The sequence below is a fragment of the Cladophialophora immunda genome, assembly GCF_000835495.1.
Source record: "Cladophialophora immunda strain CBS 83496 unplaced genomic scaffold supercont1.6, whole genome shotgun sequence".
Taxonomy (NCBI): domain Eukaryota; kingdom Fungi; phylum Ascomycota; class Eurotiomycetes; order Chaetothyriales; family Herpotrichiellaceae; genus Cladophialophora; species Cladophialophora immunda.
This window is the reverse complement of record NW_015622546.1, coordinates 2,775,974-2,784,386: the sequence shown is the minus strand read 5'-3', so window position 1 is coordinate 2,784,386 and position 8,413 is coordinate 2,775,974.

Below are 8,413 nucleotides of genomic sequence, written 5' to 3'. Positions count from 1 at the left end.
AAGAATTATAAAAAATATCAGAAAAAATAGTAAAAAGGGAAAATAAAAGAAGATCTAAGGGACTAGACCTTAAAGAGGGAGAGATAGTCTATATAAGAAGAAAAAACATCAAAATAAAATAACTAAGCGATAAACTAGATTATACTAAAATCGGACTATATCGCATTAAAAAGAAACTAGGACTAGTTATATATAAACTAGATCTCCTAAAGATACTAGAAATATACCTAGTATTCCATAAATCCCTACTAGAACTATATAGGGATCTAAACGCGAAGCTAGGACTAGTAGAGATCGATAAAGAAATAGGAGAACTAAAGTATAAGATTAAGAGATTAGTTAACTTCAGCCCTAGATCGGAAGCTATTAAGTACGTTAATATATACCTAGTTAAGTAGTTAGAATACGATAATTTAGAGAATACTTAGGAATATAGTGATAATTTACTATCTAGAGTAAAGAAGAAATACTATTAAAGGATAAGTATGCGACCTATTATTCCGAAAGAACTAGAACTAGAAAATAAGACTAATACTAAATGCTAGCGAGGAATAACTAATATAGGACTCTACGGGATGTAAGAAATAAAGCTAGAAAAGATATTAGTCTATTAAGGGTTCCTAGTACCGACGTAATATCTAGTATATTAGTTAATAATAGAACCTAATACCTAGGAACTAAGGGAAAACGTATCTAAGATACTTATTATTAAATACTATTAGTACTATATTAGATTATCTAGAATTAAGCTTAGGAACTAGGATAAAGAATAATAGTACTAAAGAATTATTAACTAGATAACTTAGAAGGCTATCCCGTATCTCTAAACTTAGGAAAAGGGAGGGACGGATTAGAAAAGATAACCGCGTTAAAAGCTGGATTATCCTAGATAAAGAGATCTATATCTATTACCGCTATATCTACACTATTACTATTATTAAGTAAACCTAAGGTAGCCGCCTTACGATTCACTATATCCTCCTAACGCTTCGTTAGGATATCTACTCTTTTATTCACATTAGCGATACGCTACTAAGTTTCTAATAATTACTTAGCTAAGGCTAATATTAAATTTTAGGCCTCCTAACCTTACTAAATTAACTCCTACTTCTTATTTTCGAGTCGATCAAACTCGGCTTTAGAAAAGTAACTATAATAGGTTATATTCTTTTTAGTATAGGGACCGTACTTTAAATAACTACGATAAATAATATAGATAGAGTATGATTTAGTATACTCTAGGTAGGGATTAGGAGCGCGGGAGCCGAGCTTTATAATAGCGTTACTTAAGTTACGGTATCGTTAGGATCGAGGGGGTTTTAGAACCTTTAGTATAATTAGCTATAAGGAAGAAGTAAAAGGTAGAAGGGAAGGGATACACTTACCTTAAGTACGTTAAGGGTAACGTATACGTTAGAGGAGGGGGAGGTATTACGAACCGACTATATAGGAGGCTAAGGGGAAAGATAAGGAGGAAGGTTGACTAAGGAGAACGTATCAGACGCTAGTATCTTAGTAAATATATTAGCATAACCTAGCGGGGTAATAGAGTAATATACCTAGATAGGCTCAGAAATATATTAATATGTTTAATATATCTAATAGAGCAATATATTAAATATGTATCCTAAGTAGTATATAGCCGTACTTAGCTATATAGTTCTCCTCGTAGTTAATAATAGTTATAGAAAATCGAGTTCCTCACGATCATCTACTATACGTATAGGTCTATATACTATATACTTAGTTTCTAGTCTCAGCTATAGCGTCCCTCCCTACTATATCACTAAGTAAACCATCGCGGGTTTGCCTATGGACACCTTACGTGTCATATAGTAGCTCGTAATAAAGGAAAGGAGTAAGAAGGTGAGGATAATAGTTACCTCCTTATGGCGCGTTAGAGGATATAAGGAGAAAGGAAGGATAGTTATTCCTTCCTTCTCTCTCCTCAGATTTATCCTCCTTATTACTAGGTTAGCTAGCTAGTTATAGAACTCTTTCTAAACCCTCACACTAAGCCTGTAGGCCCTATCCTAGCTTATAGCACTGGGAGAGTAAGCTCCTTTCCGGTTCTTCTTCTAATATAGTGGATAATCTCTATACAGACACTCCCTAAAGCTGCTATCTAGTAGTTGGCTCGCTACCTACGTCACTATATCTACCGGTGGTCCTAAAGAGTCCCTCACAAGAACGATCTATAAGATCCACAGCTTGAGAGGACGACCGTTAAGTAGGCTTCTTCGCTAAGCGAGGTGCTATAGTCAACGATAAAAGGGTTCTCAAGATATAAAGATAAATAAAGATGACGGACGAGCTAAGTACGGGCGATAGGAAGAGAAAGGGAAGAAACGAAGTAGTAGTTAGGAGTCGAAGAGGTCGAAGGTGAAAAGAAGATATTTATACCCCTCTAAGACCTCGTTAATACCGTATATATCAATACTAAGACGAGGTAATGGTAATGTCACCGCCGATAGTCGGAGTTAAACGGTCACGCTATCGTTACCTTAACGGCGCTCTCTAACACTGTCTAAGACGCTAGTGAAGTACAATTGACGGCTATCTAAGGCCGAATTATGCCGGCCGCGGGCTTTCTATAGTAGACCCCCGGCCGATCTATTTCGTTTATCTATAGATAAATTTCTATAGGGATGGTAGCGACCACGGCTCTACACGGGCTCGAAGAGAACTCCTAGTCGAAGGAGGGCCTTCGAAGTAAAGTAGGGGAGGCTGTAACTGACGGCCACGCTAAGTCGATGTAATAACGGTTAGGGAAGGTACTCCGAGGGTCTTCGGCCGAAGGCCATCGGACGGCGCTAGTAGGCCTGTGTAAATTACTCGAGGGTATATAGTCTGACGGTCCCCCGGACCTAGTAGAATTCACCATGTTCCTCCATTGTAGGCTCTGACATGGATCGGGTCGGCCCGGCGGGTCATGGGTCGGGTCGGGTTATAGGTTTATCCGGCCCGACCCGCCAAGAAACGGGTCGGCTCTAAGGCTGACCCGACCTGACCCAACCCAAAACCCGCCAAGACTTTATTTATATACTATAAATAGTAATAGATAATAGATAAGTCTACTATCTAGTCTTTAAAGTGATTATTACAATAGTTGTTACAATAGCTAAGTTGTTACGAACCGACCATATGGGAGGCCAAGGGGAAAGATAAGGAGGAAGGTCGACTAAGGAGAACGTGTCAGACGCCAGTGTCTTAGTAAACATATTAGCATAACCTAGCGGGGCAATAGAGTAATATACCTAGATAGGCTCAGAAACATATTAATATATTTAATATATCTAATAGAGTAATATATTAAATATATATCCTAAGTAATATATAGCTATACTTAGCTATATAGTTCTCCTCGTAGTCAATAATAGTTATAGAAAATCGAGTTCCTTACGATTATCTACTATACGTATAGATCTACATACTATATACTTAGTTTCTAGTCTTAGCTATAGCGTCCCTCCCTACTATATCACTAAGTAAACTATCGTGGGTTTACCTATAGATACCTTACGTATTATATAGTAGCTTATAATATATTAACTACTAGCTTAGATAGTAGTGGACTTAATAACGATATCTAGTAGCTCTAACCCTAAGTCACCCAAGCCTAGACTTACTTAATAGCCTAATACCTCTACTATAAGCGTTACTACTTTAACTATTAATAATATAGAGGCCGGAAAAATAAAGGATAATCTTAAGGTTAAATAGTACTATAGAGATAGAAGTAAACTTAGTATGTATCTTATATAGTTAAAGGTAGTGTTTACCTTATAACGTACTAAATACCCTACCTATACCGAGAAGGTTTTGTTTGTAGGACTCTAGCTCCGTAGGTTAGCGTTTGAGTAGTTTAAACCTATTATAGGGGATTACCTTAGCTCTACACTAGCGTAGCGAAGTCTAGAGATAAATGAAATCTTTAGAAACTTCTTAGTTTTTGAAGAAAGAATCAAGTAGATCTTTAGGATGCTAGGAGAGGAATAGTTAGTAGCCTAGAGGATCTATTAACTTAAATAAATAGAATCCGCTACGCGGTATTACGCTATATTCTAACGCTATGCTTCGAAACTAGATTAGGAAGATAAAGCTTTCGCCTTAGTCTATTATTAGGGGCTAAAGGATTCAGTTAAAGATAAGATAGGGATAGATCGTCCTAATGAGTATAAATCGCTTATTAAACTCTCTATTAAGACTAATAACTAGTTATATAAACGCTAGATAGAAAGAAAAGGGACTTTTATAGGGGGTATAACTTATAAGAATAAATAATACTACGGAGAACTAATGGACTTAGATATGATCTAACGTAGTAGTTCTACTTACTAGAAAGCGTAAGGAGGATAACCTAAGGTTAGGAACAATAGGTCTCGTAGATTACTATAGTTAGAGCGAGAGAAATATAAGAAAAATAACCTATACTATAGATACGGAAAATCCGGATACCGTATAAAAGATTATAAGAGTAGTCTAACGCTATATATAATGGACGACGGTATAGCCGGTTATAAAGAAATAAAGGCTAATACTTTATAGGGAGCTTAGAAGGTAGCCGATAGCTAGAGTAATATAGTATAGGGGGACTACCTAGGTACGGAATCTCAAAAGGAGATAGGTGGATCTAAATAAGATATAAAACCTAAGGAGGAAGCTACCTTAGAAGAATAGGAACGATAAGAAGAATCATAGTATTAGCTCTTATTATAGATAGCGTACTATAACGATAGGTATACGACTTACTACTTAGAAAAGATTAGGAGTGGATAGTTTCTAAAACGATAAAGAAGAGTAGTAAGATAAGCTAATAAGCTAAAGCGCTAGGAAGTATTTAGGGCTAACTACGAGGATATTAATAACGAATAAGGATTCTAGATGATATATATACTAGAACTAGAAGAACCTACTATATTTATCGTGATTAAATATGACGATAAGGAAATAATAATAATCATACTCTACTAGAGATTATTAAAATACTAGTATAAAGATAATTACGGACTAAAAGTGGAGTACCTCCACCCTATATTTAATCTAGGGTAGCTAGCTAATGAACTAGTTTTAATTATAATAGAAATCTACTAGGCTATAGAGGCGGGATACATTATTCTAGGGATGCATTCGCATATAGGAAAAGGTGATGAAGCGTTTACGATACTAATCGTACCGCCATAAGAATAGAGCCTTAATGTGATAATAGTACTAGAAGGCACTAGAATAGTGTAATTAGTCCATACCTACGAAAGATACTAGGATTACTAGGTAGTCGCGTATATTAGAGAGGCGTAGACTAATATAGGAGAATTATATAACGATATCGATCCGCTTATAGGTTACTAACTAATATATATACTTTATAACGGTTACGTAAATAATAACGTTATTATCTAAGAATAAGATAAGAACCTTATACTAGGGGAAGATACTATATACCAATAGTACGTAGTACTAGAAAGTGATGAGTACGATATCGAGATTACTACCAACTTCTAGAAGATAGATAACTATAAGACTAAGTGTCGCCTTAATATACTACACTAATATATAGTTTATAACCCTTTTAGGTTACTATAATCACTACTTAAGAAAATTAATATAAAATAGTACTAAGACTAAGAGTGCGAATATAAAGAAGATATATATATCTATTAACCGGTAGAACTAGTAATAGTTAAAATAAGACTTCTAGAAGGGACTATAAAGAGAATTATTACTAAAAGAAACGAACTTAAAGAAGTATAGTGAGAAAAAGGAGTTATTCTTAAGCTAATTCTATCAATATTAGGACCCTTAAGAAATAGAAAGGTAATCGACGAACGTAAAGATCTAGACTATTACTATAAAAGACTTTCGTATAAAGATAAAGACTACTAATAGTAATACGGAGATTATTTACATTACTAGAATATCGATCTAAGATAGCCCTATATACTAATATCTAGAGGAATCTACGCCGACCTTATAGAGGTAGGCTAAATATGTAATAAATAAGAATACTAATAGAGGAGAGAATTATACCTATATTATTAAGAAGGTATACTAAACATAATGTTTACTAATAGTAATAACGGTAGAGGAGATCCATATAGGCTATTCATTATTAAAGAAATAGTCGATAATAGAGTAGACGGAGATTTTATAGTGGATAATTTCTACTACCTAAATAAGGAAAAGTGCGATATAAAGATAAAGTATCGATATATTTATAATATTAACCTAGACGTTAAAAATATCCTAGTATACCCCGAGGTATTTAAGATATTAGAAGAGTGTTTTAACACTAAGTACTAATAGGACGGAGAGCGATATATATACTAACTAAAAAACTTATAAGTGATGACTTGATAAGGCGGAGGAGTCATAATAATAACCTAAGGGTTAGAAAGCCTTAGGAGTTGAGAGAAATAACTATATTGGATAATCGCTACGTAGTCCTTACGGTAGAATTAGCGAATATTCAGATTACTATTATAATTAACTTAGGAGCTAACCGAAGCTATGCGAGTACGACCATAGCTAGGAAACTACATAAATACGAAGTGAAGAAAAGACTTCTATACCCCTTAAAGATAGTAGATAGATAACTATTAAGATAAGTAACGATAGAAATGAAAAACGTTCCGTTAATGATTACGAAATATAAGGAAATAATAAACCTAGATATAATAGATATCTTAGGATACGATATAGTTTTAGGAATAGACTAGCTTTAAAAACATAACCTAACCATTAACTAGTAAATAAGGATAGTAACATTTACGAAATATAGCACCGTATAAAGGGAGGACTAATCATCCTTAAAGACTCCAAAAAGAATGATTTTAGTGTGACTAATAGAACGTATACTAGCTAGCTCTAGTATTGGGGAAATACTACTAGAATATAAAGACTTTAAAGACCTCGCTATAGAAAGAGAAGGTAACGTAGCCTTACTAGAATATAAACTATAGGATTATGAGATACCCTTAGAAGAAGAAAATAATCTAGAATACTACGTATAATTAATTCTAATATCTAAAAAAGAAGAAGACTTCCTTAAAGAGTACATTAATAAATACCTTATAAAAGAGTTTATTAGACCTTTAAAGTTAAAAGTGACTTATATAGTACTCTTTATACTAAAAAAGGATAGGGGATTAAGACTATATATCGACTATAGACGCCTTAACGCGATAATAAAGAAAAATCGATATCTAATACTAAGAATCGATAAATTATAGGACTGACTCTTAGGAGCTAAATAGTTCTTAGTAATTAACGTTAGAGATATCTACTATAGGGTAAGGATGAAGGAAGGAGAAGAGTAGAAGATAGCGTTCAGGACTAGATAGAGCCTATATAAGTATCAGATAATGCCCTTCGGACTGACTAATACACTAGCTACCTTCTAAGAACTTATTAATAACACCCTAAGAGAATACTTAGATGAGTTTATCGTCACCTACTTAGACGATATCCTTATATTTTCCAAAACATACGATAAGTATATCTAATATATACGGAAAGTCCTATAAGCACTGAGAGAAAAGGACCTACTAATCAAATTGAGTAAATACGAATTCTATATATATACGATAGTATTCCTAGGCTATATCGTATTATTATAAGGACTAGCGCTAAACCCTAATAAAGTTTAGGCTATTAATAACTAGCCTATACTAATAAGTATAAAAGAAGTATAATAGTTCTTAGGTCTTATTAACTACTATAGGAGGTTTATCTGAGGATTTTTAAGAATTACGGCGCCTCTAACGAATTTAATAAAGAAAGACTATGTCTTTAACTAGGATAATAAATATAAATATACCTTTAAGAGACTAAAGGGATAGATAACCTCTATACCTATCCTTATATTATTCAACCTAGAAAAGGAGTTAATACTTAAAACCAATACATTAGATAAAGTAATAGGGGTATATCTTATATAGAAAGATAAGAATGGCTAATCACGACCTATAGCTTACTACTTAAGATAAATAACTTAACTAGAATTAAACTACGATATCTATAATAAAGAATTACTCGCTATTATAGAAGTATTATAATAATGGAGAGTATATCTAGAAGGAGTAAAGTACTCGGTATAGATATTCACTAACTATAAGAACCTTACTTACTAGATAACGATAAAGGATCTAAATAGATAATAAGTGAGATAGGTAGAAACTTTAGTAAGATACGACTTTAGAATCCACTATATTAAAGGAACTAAAAATAGTTAAGTAGATATATTAAGTAGAAGACTAGACTATATAGGGGTAGTAGGACCTAAACCTAATACACTACTTAAGACTAACGAGTAGATACTATAATATAGAGGATATAACTATAATTTAGTAATTATGGATATCGAGCTAACTAAGGAGTAAAAATAGAATATTATAAAAGAAAGATATAATAGCTA